This window comes from Felis catus, chromosome C1, assembly GCF_018350175.1.
Source record: "Felis catus isolate Fca126 chromosome C1, F.catus_Fca126_mat1.0, whole genome shotgun sequence".
NCBI lineage: Eukaryota > Metazoa > Chordata > Mammalia > Carnivora > Felidae > Felis > Felis catus.
The window spans coordinates 84,462,870-84,477,472 of NC_058375.1; the positions used below are offsets into that span (position 1 = coordinate 84,462,870).

The 14,603-nt window shown below is 39.0% G+C and overlaps 1 protein-coding gene across 2 annotated transcripts in view; it reads right to left on the minus strand.

Annotated features, from left to right (window-relative positions):
• PLPPR5 (phospholipid phosphatase related 5) overlaps positions 1 to 14,603 on the minus strand; it is a 219,001-nt gene that overhangs the window by 91,263 nt on the left and 113,135 nt on the right. The gene's annotated exons all lie outside the window — the stretch shown is intronic.

The window sequence follows — 14,603 nt, forward strand, 5'->3', positions numbered from 1 at the left end:
GCCCTACAGTGGACTATTACATGAGTGAAAGATCAACTCTAAGGTGTGACAACAGTGAGATTTGGGGGTTTACTTGTTAACAGCAGTGAGAACTTGCTAATGTCTTTTTTTTTTTTTTAATAAAGAGGGAGCGAGTCTCAGGCTCAGTTTTCATTGAAAATTATAACTGGCTAGAATTGAAAAACACTCGTTTTCAGTATGTTTATTTTATGGTTACTTTCTATTTCTAAATTGATATTGGTATTTCATTTATGGTAATGATATATTTTCTTTTACAATTTGTTGGTAAAGTGGATTGATTTAAAGAAAAGGTAAGTGATAGTTGAGGTGGTATGCAACTGTGAGAGAAATCATGAATAAAAGCTAACTTAAAGCTTCTGCGTGGCAAAAACAAAAAACCAATAGGCTAACAAAATGAAAAGGCAACCTATCAAATGGGAGAAAATCTATGCAAATCATGTGTCTGATAAGGGGTTAAAATCCAAAATATATAAAGAACTCATACAACTCAATAACTAAACAAAAAATGATTGAAAATGGACAAAGGAATCAAATAGACTGTTTTCCAAAGAAGACCTACAAATGGTCAACAGGTATATGAAAAGGTGTTCAAATCACTAATCATCAGGGAAATTAAATTAAAACCACAATGAGATAATCACCTGAACACCTGTTAGAATGGCTATCATCAAAAAGACAAGAGATAGGTGCACCTGGGTGGCTCAGTTGGTTAAGCATCTGACTCTTATCACAATCTCGGGGTTTTGTGGGTTTAAGCCCGGCGATAAGCCCCACATTGAGCTTCGCATAACTTGCTTAGGATGCTCTCTCTCATTCCCTTTCTCTGTGTCCCTCCCCCACTCGCGCTCTCTCTCTCTCTCTCAAAATAAATAAAGGAAAAAAAATATAAGAAATAATATGTGTTGGTGAGGGTGTGGAACAAAGGGAACCCTTGTTGGTGGGAATGTAAATTGGTACAGCCCCTATGGAAAAAAGGATGGAAAATAGCTTAAAACATTAAAACCAGAACTACCACATAAGCCAGCAATCCTGCTTCTGGGTATGTATCTAAAGGAACTGAAATCAGGATTTCAAAGAGATATCTGCACTCCAATGTTTATTGCAGCATTATTCATAATAGCTAAGATGGAAACAACCTAAGTGTCTGTCTATGGATAAATGGATAAAGAATATGTGGTGTATACAATGGAAAATTATTCAGCCATGAGAATGAATAAAATCCTGCTGTTTGCTACAACCTGGATGAACCTTGAGGGCATTATGCTAAATAAATAAATCAGAGGGCCAGAAGGACCTATATTGCATAGTATCACTTATATGTGGAATCTAAAACAAAAAAAAAAGTCAAACTCCTAAAAACAGTGAGCAGAATGGTGGTTACCAGGGGTGGGGGTTAGGGGAGGAGTAGAAAGATACTGGCCAAAGGGCACAAACTTCCAGTTACGAGATTAACAAGTTCTGGAGGATCTAATGTACAGCATGGTGATTACAGCTAATAACACTGAATTGTATACTTGAATGTTGCTAAAAGAGTAGATCTTAAATGTTCTTACCACACATACACACAAATGGTAATTATGTGAGAGGACAGAGGTGTTACCTAATGCTATGGTGTTAATATTTTGAAGTAATACATAAATCTATCAAATCAGCACATTGTACACCTTAACGTTATGCAATATATCATTATATCTTTATAAAGCTGGGAAGAAAAACGATTGAAAAGGAAACTAATTTACATGGCATTTACTAGGTATTAGAGATTGTTCTAAATACTTTGCAAATACTTACCTATTTAATCTTTAAAACAACCCTATAAGGTGGGTATTGTTATTAAAATCCAGCTACAGATGAAGAAAATCAGGCCTAGATAAAGTAAACTATCGAGGGCTGGGTGTGGAGTGAACAGCTAGCATCTGAACCCAAGGCAGTTCATCTTCTGAACCCATGCTCTTAATCTGTACATGGTAGTGGAGGTGGTTAAGACTGTAGACATGTGGCAACCAGAAGGCCCCCACATTCGGGGGGCGTTAATGAAGCAGTGGGTCAAAAGGCAGCTTACAGAGAAGGAAATGAGGCCAGGAACTGGATTTATTCCCTTGAATTAAGGTTTGCAGTCTTCAGGAGACTCCTGCTAAAATATACATAGTAGGGGATAAGAAACACACAAAGCTGTTATCCCCACCACTGTGTGGGACAAGCTTATTAAATCATTTTTAACTTGTGAAGCCAGAGGATAGGTACATGTCAATTTTAAGAATGCTCTATAGGCAGTGGTTTTCCAGTGAGGTCCCCAGACCAGCAGCATCAGCAGCACCTGGGAACTTGAAAGAAATGCAGACTTGCAGGCTTCCTTGCAGACCTACCATCTCAGAAGCCTTGGGTGTGGGGTCCAGCCATTTGTGTTTTAATAAGCTCTCTACTGGATACTTCAAGGGGTCTAAAAGTCCTGATTACCACATGTGTTACATTTTTCAGGGATATTTTTAAAGGAATTTCTAGATATTTATTTGAACAAATAATTATTATATATTTGTAGGGTGCAAAGAGCTGTTCTAGGCATTGTAGTGAAGGGTGGGGTTATAGAAGGCAAGGTTAAATGAAACCTAAAATTAAAAAAAAAAAAAAACCCAAAGTTCTCACTTTCCACATGTTTTAAGTGAGACATGGAGAGATGAAGTGTCCTGACAAGGCACTCGCTGCTCAGCGCCCCAGCACATGCTCGTCCTCTGGCTTACTTCTCACCATGCCAAATCGTGCACTTCTCACCATGGCTGAAATGCTAGGAGTGTCAGAGAAGGTCACTGCATATCTGCCAGTACAGACACACTCACTACACTGATGAATGACTAAAGAAGGCAGGAGATTAGAAAAGTAAGTACTGACTGAGGACTGAGTATGCAAGTGGCCAAATTTAGGGTTCCTTTCTGGAATAATCTTACAGAAAGGGATCCAGTCTTCTTCAACCCCATCTAGGTAGTGTGGTCAATGTTAAAAGCCTCCCAAGCCCGAGGAGTTGGCTGGAGCCCACCATGGAGAAGGACCACCTGGAGTGTTTTTGCTCCAAGCACTTGTCTCTCCACAGTAGGATAGTATGAACCATTGCCTCAGTGTCTTCATCTATAAAATGAAGATAATAGAAATAATGCCACCATGGGCTGTTTTAAGACTTCAATAATAGAATTGTTATAAAATTTTTAGAACAGGAGCTAGCACAGATAGAATAAGAACTCTGCAAATTTTAGCTGTTATTAGATGATCCTGAATGTTCTAGCCAACTCAGATCTGTGATGGCTTAGTGTTCGTGGTAAGGAAATCTGTGATGCTTGGAATAGGATAATAGAGTAGTTTGACACGTTGGGATAATGTGAAAGTCCTGACACTAATTTTGTACTGCATGCGTGTGTGTACATGTGGCTGGGGGTGAGGGGGGAAGTAGCATGATCATACAGAAAGAGGAAGCATGGTTGGTCTAATGACAAGACACAGATTTACACTATGCACGTTCTTTATTTTTAATGATGAGAAGTTTGTGCAAACCAATAAAAAACTCCTTTGCTAGTTAATTAAATTGTACTCGATCTTTATATTTGCCCAACCATTTACATAAATGTAGTGAACATGAACTATAAGAAAAATGAACTGGGGCGCCTGGGTGGCTCAGTCAGTTGAGCATCCCACTTTGGCTCAGGTCATGATCTCGTGGTTCCTGAGTTTGAGCCCCGCATCAGGCTCTGTGCTGAAGGTCAGAGCCTGGGCCCTGCTTCAGATTCTGTGTCTCCTTCTCTCTCTGCCCCTCCTGCACTCATGCTATGTCTCTTTCTCTCAAAAAGAAACATTAAAAAAATTAAAAAAAAAATGAATTATGAGAACACTATAATTCAAAGTCACTTTGCATACTTGCAGTTTTAAAAAATTTAATATAGAACATCAAATTCTTCATGGTCAAAAATCTAAGGTAGGCCAGTACTGTTATGATGTATCTGTCATTCCTCAAAATGACATTCATAATTACTGAAAACTAGTATACAGCTTATTGGCTTGCTTTCTAGCTCTTCTAAAATGCGCATTCAAATTAATTTCCCCTGTTCTTTATCAACAATAAAAAAACATGATAAAATTTAAATATTCTTTGGGAATTTGAGATAATGGAGTTTTCAGAAATAAGCCTTTGAAGCACAAGCAGTAATTAGATGTCCCTATGTCAGTGCTTCTAAAACTATTTGCAGCAGGATGTTAAATGGATTTGGGGGGAGAGGAGATACTCCTGGTCCAAAAAAAAAAAAAAATCAGCTAAAAGCTACAAACTCTAATCCTCCTCAGAGATTCACAGTGCATATTAGCACATTAAGATTCATAATTTCTGGCTGCCCCCTGACAGCATTATTTTACTGTCTTTATTTTACAGATGAGGACACTAAGGCACAGAGAGTTTACATGACTTAACTAAGGTCATTCAGCTAATAAGTTATAAAGTCAGGATTCAACTCCATGTAGTCTAGTTGTGGAGTTAAACTTGACATTACAATGTATTTTTTTTTAATTTTGCTTTATTTTAAGAAAGGTCTGGCAGTCTAAGCCTTCTTGTGTGAACTTCTGCATTTAAGGGGGTAATTTTCTCCCAATCAGCTTTCCCATATGACCAAAAGCATGACAATCTGTTAAAGAAAACTGTTAACTTTACTGCCCAGTGTTTCCCAAACTCATTTGATCTTAGAAATCTTTGTTCCAGGGGCAATCCTAAATATTTGGTGAAGCTAGTATCCCAGAAACACTAAGGAGAGTAAGTAAAAGCAACTCTTCGTTTTCAGAGGAGAGAAATTCACATGTAGGAAAGATTAGTATAGTTATTTATGATAACTAAATGAAAGCATTTGGGTTCTTCAGAAAGAAAAAGGAAAGTTGAAGAAGGCTAACTTTATAAAGTGATGACAAACTCATTCACCATTTCTCTGGTTATTAGGAAGAGGCAAAAATAATAGCTCATACAAAAGAAGACAAGTATTAAGTCACACAAGAGAGAAAAGTATTATTCTAAACAGTGTCACAAGTGGGAAATAAAAAGGCATTTAAGTGCAGCACAAAGTGGCTAGGGAACAACAGTGGGATTTACCTGACCTTTCCAATCCAAGAATAACATTCCTTTCCTACAGCACAGAAGAGTCATACTTTGCCCCGCTGGACTTCCCTGGGGTGTCTGCTGGCAGCTGAGTCTGGGGAGAACCACCAAAGGGACCTGAGCCAGTGTGGTAGCTCTTCATAATTGCCTTGTGGCAGACAGTATTTCTATCTCTATTTCACCACCCCCTCTTTTTTAAGGAGAGAGAGAGAGCGAGTTGGGGAGAAGGGTAGAGGGAGAGAGAGAGAAAGAATCCCAAGCTCAGCTCAGAGCCCTTGGCAGGGCTGAATCCCACAACTCTGGGATCATGACCTGAGCTGAAATCAAGAGTCAGAGCAATCCAGGCGCGCCCTCCACCCCTGACTTTTTTTTTTAATGTTTATTTTTTTTTGCTAGTTCAGAAAACCTATACTGTTGTATGCTTCAGATTTCTTCTGCATTGAAATATAAGTTTCTGTTGTGCAACAGGACTGAGTTATTAGTGGTTATCTTCAAGCACCCTACCCACATTAAGGGAATATGCACCTGACAGACTAAACTGTGATACTCCGATAACACTCCTTTTCATGAAATCAGGCTTTCGAGGTGACAGCTCTGTCTGGGAAAGCAGAGAGAGCATTCCTTGCAATTTCAAATTCATCATACAGATCTTTCCCTGGAGGCCATCTTCTTCCGGTTTTCTTGGCTTTCATTTCTCCCATCTTTAAACAGATTGCCAGAACAAATGTCTTTTAAGGCCACTCATTTTTACTGGAAAAAATGACTAGACATTTGAAGGACTTTATTTTTAAAACACTTTCACAGAAAGAGTAAATGTTGATTACATAGGAAATCCTTATACTTTACTAAGCCATTAAAAATGTTTGATGAGAACGCACAAAGAAAAGCATGATTGAGACCCAAAAATAAATGAATGAGATGAATCTTGGAACATAAACTCATTTTGCAGTCTGGTCTCATTTGTTTTTGGTATGAGTGCAACTTTCCAGCTTACTGCTCATGGTGTATTAGGAAAAGGTATAATTATAATTTAAATGTGAAACCCTAATAGCTCTGGTTCAGCTGAATTTATTAAGCAAGCCAATTTAAGGGCTTCCAATATATAATGGGAAGTACATTTTAGAAAACAGATTATTATTTATCTCAAATGCCTTTAATTTAAGCTTATGATACATGTTTATTATATAAATTCATTAATATATTTCCTTTGTTGTCATTTTTTAAAGTGACATATAGCACTTACCACAGACCAGGTGCTATTCTAAACACCTTATGTATATTGATTTGATTTGGTCCTCACAACCACCCTGTGAAGTAGGTATTATTATTCCTTTTTACAGGTAAGGAAACTGAGGCATGAAGAGGTTAAGTAATTTCCCCACAGTCTCATAAGTAGTAACTGGCAGACCTGAGATTCAAACCCAGGCAGTGTAACTCTACATTTAGTATTATATTCATCATCAAAGATTTTTTCAGGAATGCAGCCAAAGCACTTTATGAAACACGTATTAACTTACTTATCATTTGATGTCAACCTTGATATTATTTTATTAATTTCCTTTATTTTAGGAAGGAAAGTCTAGGAGTTAAAGCCTTTTTATCTAAACTTTTGTACTTATGGATATAATTTCCCCTAATATGCTTTTCTATGTAAAGCACAAAGATAGGAGTCTCTTTAAAAAAAAAAAAATAGCCAGAAAAAGAGGGCTTACAGATAAGACTGTCCAACAAACAGTAACACTTATTCAAACAAAAGTGGAGGACAGAGTTACAGAGGACAGAGTGCAGTGGGGCTGGGAATATTAATTTTCCAAATGTGTCCTCAATCTGCTGCAATTTATTTTTACAATCAGCCTGTTACCCCAAAATGTTACTTTGAAGGCTTGGTGATGGGATAGTTTGGTGGGATGTTCAGATAACATTAACAGGAAGTTCATTTTAAGAAAGGCAAAATTTTGAAGAAAAGTTATAGATTTATATTATTTCTCAAAGGCATAATGATTAAATATTTATTTTCAGAAGCTGAATAGACTAGTAGAAGCCTACAGAACTGATGTGAAAGCCTGTTGATTTGAATTATTAAGGGAAAAGAAAGTATGACTTTGAAGTCCACTATCTGTTCCATATATAACTTACAGCTTCTGTGCTATTTTCCCACTACCACTCCTTACAAGATTCAGATTATCTTACACATGTATTTGAATGTGCATGTAAAAACCTGCCCTCAGGTAAGACTGAACCCTTGACTTTTACTCTTGGATGGAATTCAATCTTATCTAGCCCCTTCATCCTTTGGAAAATTTTTTCAAATGTCCAAACCATGCATAATCTTAGATTCTGCTTCTTTATTGAGTCCCATTGTAGGCTGTCAAAATATTTGGAGTCATCACATCTCAGCAGTTAGCAAGAGTGTTGCTGAAAACATAAAATGCCAGCCCCAACCCTTGGGCACCAAGGTCCATAACTCTGAGCAGTGATATCCAATGAAGGGTTTAGAAATGGTATTTCTCTGTTCTATTTTATTCAGAAACCAAATGAGTCTTTCTGATCCTTTATTGCATGGAATATTTTCATGTTAATAGTGTTGGCTCTTTCTGATGTAGACCCAGGGGGTGCTGGGACTCCTGTGGTCCCCCCATTGAGACCATCTGTGTTGTGGCCTGGTGACAACATTTCAAAAGGTAGAGCAAGCCCCCATCTGTACAGTCCGCTCCTAACCACTGTGCAAAGTACACAAGCACTGCTCTGAACGCTTTGGCTTCCACCTGACTTTCCCACAGAGGATCTTGGGAGGTGCTGAGCCTGAATAGACCCTGAGTGGGAAGAATGAAAGTCCCATCCTGGGCATGAAAGAAGATCCTCCATTAGCAGTCTTTTTGCAAGCCCCCCTTGGTGTCATAGCACATTTCAAAATCACAGTTTTTTGATCTACTGTTTCTCACATTTCACAATTGGCAGACATTTTGAGAATTCCGCAATTCAGTACCAAAAGGTAAATTTGTAACAGGTAATTGAAATCCTGTGAATATTTGAGTCCTAGGAATATGACTCAATGAATATAGATAGGAGTCCAATGAATACAGGGCTCAAATACTTGGAAAAACATTCCCTCAAAAAGCAACAGGAAACAATTCTACTTAATGAGCAATTCTGAGCACAGTTTGCTGGCCGGCAGTTTTAGATGGCTATTAAAATCTCAATCAAGTTTTCTTTCAAAATCTTAATTATAATCTCTCCATATGAACTCAAGCAAAATAGTATTGAAATGAACCTGTTACGTGTGGGGCTGATCATTTTAAATGTTTATTTAATATCAGTATTTATAATTCATGACAGTATTAGAATATTCAAGTGAATTCAAATTCCTCATATCTGAAAGAAAACTAAACCCCTATTTAATGAACAATGATTAAACCCAAACTTACATGTAGCAGACTTTGTTGTTTGTCTAATCAATGTTAACTGTCCATCTTCCTCACAGAGTCTTGATTTTGTTCAGTTATCAACCTTCTCTATTATAGCCACAGTCTTCAGGGAATCATGGCCATCCTTAGCCTCAAAGGATGAATGATTTGTCAAGTCCTGGTGGCTCCATCTGTTACTAACTTATGCCTGGGCATGAGTTGAAATTGTGCTCAAGGAAGATGAGGAGATCTTTGCTAGGAATGGTGCCTCCAAACATGGGTTCTTGCTTTTATCCTTCTGCTAGACATCATCATCGTTGCATGTGATTTCCAGAACAAGGGTGGTCATTGTGCAATCATGAGAGGAGCCAGCCAAGAGCAGAGCAGACACATATTATGTCAGGGTGGAAAGAGAAGAGAGATCTGGATCTCTGATCTGTTGTTCAGATACTGAATTAGTCATTTTTTGAGCCATCCTAATGGCACTCCCTGTGTGTGACATAATAAATTTTCCTTATTGTTTAAGCAGTTAAGTTATGGAGTTTTCCATTATGTATAGAAAAAGCAATCTAATTGATACAAAGAATATGGCCTTGATCTCGATGACAGTAGGGTAGAGAGTAGAAGGAAAATCTCATGGAAGTGGATGTTATTGATATGGCACACAACTTAAAAGGATAGAGCTATGTTTCACAAGCAAACTTAAATAGAGTGCAGACTGGGGAATAAGACTGAAAGAAGGAACAGGAAAAAGAGCTTTACAGGTAGCGTGACAATATAATTTATCATCCCAACTATTACACTTTGGAATGTGAAATGAAAGCTTAGTAATATTGATATCAAAACAACAGGAATAAACCGGGACTGACCTAGGCAAACCAGGACACATGGTTGACACAATTACAGACCAAAGGAGACATAAATAAAGCCTTGGAGGAGGAAAAGTATAGGATGTCCTTGAGAAACAGTAAATGGCCCAATTTGGCTTGAGTGTAGACTAGATATGAGGACTGGTGGGTGATTATCTTGGAACAGTTATGTAAATTTCTTGAGATCCAAGTGAGAAGTTAGTACTTCATTTTGTCCACAGTGGGAGGCTCTGCAATTTCTGGGCAGGGGAGAGGTATGACCAGACCTCTGCTTTGGGAAAATCAATCCAGAAGCAGAGGAGACTAGCAAGAGGGGGAGAAGTCCGGTAAGTCACTATTGCAGTAATCCTTCCAGGTCATGATCCGGGCTTATAGCAGTGGAAAAGCAAAGGGACACATGCCAATAATGAGGAGAGGAGAGGAGAAGGAAAGAAAGGCTTAAGGATATATTTTGAGATCTCCTACAATTGGAGAATGGAAAAGAGAAGCAAAGGAAGGACATGGAGCAAGAGTGTCAGCGAGATGGAAGAAAATGATCACATCAACTAGCCCAGGAGAGGAGACAATTTCAAGGAAGGGTGGGAAGGTGATCCTTGAACAGAGCTTCGGTGTTTCAAAGAAGTGGAAGAAGTGAATGTCCAAGCAAGAAGGTTGTTGGTTGGTGACCTCCAAGACAAGGCTTAACAGTGATGAAAGCTGGCACAAAAACAGACACATAGACCAATGGAATAGAATAGAAACTCCAGAACTAGACCCACAAACGTATGGCCAACTCATCTTTGACAAAGCAGGAAAGAACATCCAATGGAAAAATACAGCCTCTTTAACAAATGGTGCTGGGAGAACTGGACAGCAACATGCAGAAGGTTGAAACTAGACCACGTTCTCACACCATTCACAAAAATAAACTCAAAATGGATAAAGGACCTAAATGTGAGACAGGAAACCATCAAAACCTTAGAGGAGAAAGCAGGAAAAGACCTCTCTGACCTCAGCTGTAGCAATCTCTTACTCGACACATCCCCAAAGGCAAGGGAATTAAAAGCAAAAGTGAATTACTGGGACCTTATGAAGATAAAAAGCTTCTGCACAGCAAAGGAAACAACCAACAAAACTAAAAGGCAACCAACGGAATGGGAAAAGATATTCGCAAATGACATATCGGACAAAGGGCTAGTATCCAAAATCTATAAAGAGCTCACCAAAGTCCACACCCGAAAAACAAATAACCCAGTGAAGAAATGGGCAGAAAACATGAATAGACACTTCTCTAAAGAAGACATCCAGATGGCCAACAGGCACATGAAAAATGTTCAGCGTCGCTCCTTATCAGGGAAATACAAATCAAAACCACACTCAGGTATCACCTCACGCCAGTCAGAGTGGCCAAAATGAACAAATCAGGAGACTATAGATGCTGGAGAGGATGTAGAGAAACGGGAACCCTCTTGCACTGTTGGTGGGAATGCAAATTGGTGCAGCCGCTGTGGAAAGCAGTGTGGAGGTTCCTCAGAAAATTAAAAATAGACCTACCCTATGACCCAGCAATAGCACTGCTAGGAATTTATCCAAGGGATACAGGAGTACTGATGCATAGGGCCACTTGTACCCCAATGTTCATAGCAGCACTCTCTCAACAATAGCCAAATTATGGAAAGAGCCTAAATGTCCATCAACTGATGAATGGATAAAGAAATTGTGGTTTATATACACAATGGAATATTACGCGGCAATGAGAAAAAATGAAATATGGCCTTTTGTAGCAACGTGGATGGAACTGGAGAGTGTGATGCTAAGTGAAATAAGCCATACAGAGAAAGACAGACACCATATGGTTTCACTCTTATGTGGATCCTGAGAAACTTAACAGGAACCCATGGGGGAGGGGAAGGAAAAAAAAAAAAAGAGGTTAGAGTGGGAGAGAGCCAAAGCATAAGAGACTGTTAAAAACTGAGAACAAACTGAGGGTTGATGGGGGTGGGAGGGAGGAGAGGGTGGGTGATGGGTATTGAGGAGGGCACCTTTTGGGATGAGCACTGGGTGTTGTATGGAAACCAATTTGTCAATAAATTTCATAAAAAAAAAAACAGTGATGAAAGCATAAAACTTTTTCACGTTTCCTTTGCCTTTCAGAAAATCTTGTTAGTTGAATCAGTGCAGCAATTCCCCAAACAGTTCAACCTTAAAAGACCTGACAGTGGATTCAACTGAAATAATGAAATCAATTCGGTGAGTAGCAGGTGGGGCTCTGACACAGATTACAGGTGTGTCATCCCACTTCACTGTCTGCTCGCATCACCCCCTTCACAAAGCCGGAGTCACTTAAATACTTCTATCCCTTTTGTCCCCAAACTAAGCTCATATCTACCTGATCTCTGAAAACCCTGACCTTAGGCAGGAGGGATTGACACAACTATAGCCCAAGGTCTGTGATTCAGTATCAAATCTCTGTTGCTGATTCAGTGGAAGTAGAAATACAATTCCTACTTTGGGCCTGGTTTCCACTAGCTGATCTCTGTTCCTGAGGCTCTGCTTTGGTCACCTAATCAACACCCCTAGTCCCTCTAAGGATGAGACTACCTGTTCCCATCTGTCTTCCAGGCATTGGAGTTCTTTTGCTTACCTCCATACAGTGGCAACAGATTTTCCTAACACCCACTGGCTCCTACATTTGCGGACCTGTGTTGTGTCCAATACCATGCTACTACTCCCCACTGGCCTCCCTGACACACTTTCCCAGAATACCTGTCTTCTGTAGCTCTTCCTTCCATCGGCCATGTTCTGTGGCAGGAGAAGATGCCCAGAGCACCTTCAAAGGAAGTCTACCCTTCTGTGTCCACTCCTCAATTTCTATGCTCCAGCTCTTCCTGACTTAATCTATCCCATTGGGTTACACAGTGGGTCTCTGCCTTACCTGATACATGGTAATAGGTTTTTGTATCCAATCTCACCTTTGCAAAGGGCATCCACGCAAGAGGGAGCACTTGTAAATTGGTACCAGAAGAAAACAGATTCTGCCCTATCCTCTTCCATTAACAAAAATCATGGCGTGTGATTCATGTACTTGGAAATGTACAGGAAGCAGGGAGAAGCACTGATCCATGAACACAGATGCATTCAAGGTTGCAGCAGTATTTCGGTGCCAATATTTGCAGTACGAATAAAGTTGTCAACAATGATATTTTGGTGACAATGCTTGAAATAAAAGCACAAACACAGCCCATGCATAATGTCAAATAGTAAAGTGTTAAGTTCTCCGGGTGTGTACCTAATCTGATCTGATGCCTCTGGTAACTGAACACAAAAACAGACATAAGCTTCTCTTGTATTTTCTTGGAAAAAAGATTGGCTGGAACCCAAGAACATGAACATAATCAATATCTTTCATAAAATGAAGGAAGAGAGGAATGCTTCCCTATTTCTAAAACACCTGGGCCCAAGCTCTACCACACCAACAAAGAATAAATAATATGTCTTCTTGAGGACAGTGATGGACATCATATATTAACGTCTGTCACTTTCCTACACAATTTTCCCACTGCATTTGTGAGATCCTTTCTATTGTTTAACCTCCACGTCTAGCAAGTTGCCTAGCATATAACAGATATCCACTAAGAGTTGTGTGAATGAATGAGGAATGAAGGAAAGAAGAAAAAAGGGAAGGAGGGAAGGGAGGGAGGGAGGGAGGGAAGGAGGGAGGGAGGGAGGGAGGGAGGGAGGGAGGAAGGAAGGAAGGAAGGAAGGAAGGAAGGAAGGAAGGAAGGAGGGAAAGTAGGTAGGTATATATGACTATGATAGAACTGCAGTCTTTAAGGCACTTGCTGCCACTATTCATGCTGAAGATAAGACATAATCCTATTATTTAAAAAAAAAAAAATCAAGAATGCCTAACAGGTCCCATGAATAACCTTTCCTCACAGCTTCTTTAACATATACAAAGAGTGAGGAAAAGGAAGAGTCAATGGGGAAGAATCCACCACAGCCATGAATCTTTCCCTCCCATAGCTAGACAATATGGAAAGGAAATCTGTAAAATGCCCTGTTCCAAGTTTAAGTTTCAAAAGTATTCTAATATTTTCATATCCCCCTCTCTTTCCTAACCTTGAAAAAAAAGTATTTTATTTAAAATGGTGTTTTGGGTGCCTGGGTGGCTCAGTCAGTTAAGCATACGACTTCTGATTTCGGCTCAGATCATGATCTCTCAGTTTGTGGGTTTGAGCCCCCCATCAGGCTCTGTGCTGACAGTGCAGATCCTGCTTGGGATTCTCTCTCCCCCTCTCTGTCTGCCCCTCCCCTGCTCGTGCTCTCTCTCTGTCTCTCTCAAAATAAATAAATAAACATGAAAAATATTAAAAAGAACAAAATGGTGTTTTAAAAATCATATTGTAAATAGTTACAGTAAACCAAGTGTTTGTTAATTTGAGAAAACACCTGCAAAAATCTCTTCAGGTGTGTCTTCTCAAGGACAGATCAAAATGGTGCATATCAGTCCAACAGTTTTCCCTCACTTAGAGAAAAAAGTAGACTAGGAAATGACTAAGTTTCTCTAAAATAACAGGGGCAAAAAAGGCTATATTTGTACCCTGTAAATACAGTTGACACTAGCCTTGAGCACTTGGCTACTGATCACTCAAAAAATGGCTGGTACAATTTGAGATGTGCAGTAAGTATAAAATACGCACTGGACTTAAAGACTGTACAAAAAGCCATGGGAAATCATTTATTGGTAAATTGTTATATTTGTTACCTTTGAATAGTTTGGATATATAAGATTAAGTAATATAGATTATTAAAATTAATTTCAACTATTTTTAATTTTTAATATTTAAAATTGTGGCTCCTATAAAACTTAAAATATGGTTTGCATTATATTTCTATTGGATACTATGGAGCTAAGTTCTACTTTAATATCCCTTGGCCCATCATTATTGCAGATGGCTCACCAAATCCTGGGTTTTCAGAGGAACCAGAGCAGAGGGAAGAGCTACACAGGCATCATGGGTACAGATTTTTAAGTTTTTACCTACCATACATATCTAATTGATCTTGTAAGGTAGAAATATAAAACTAAATATGAGCAGAGCTTTTAGAAAACTTTCTATCATGTTTCTTTATTACAGTGTCTTAATCTTTAAAAGATAAAATGGTCTATGACACAGGTTCCACTAAACAACTGAGCATACATTTGTC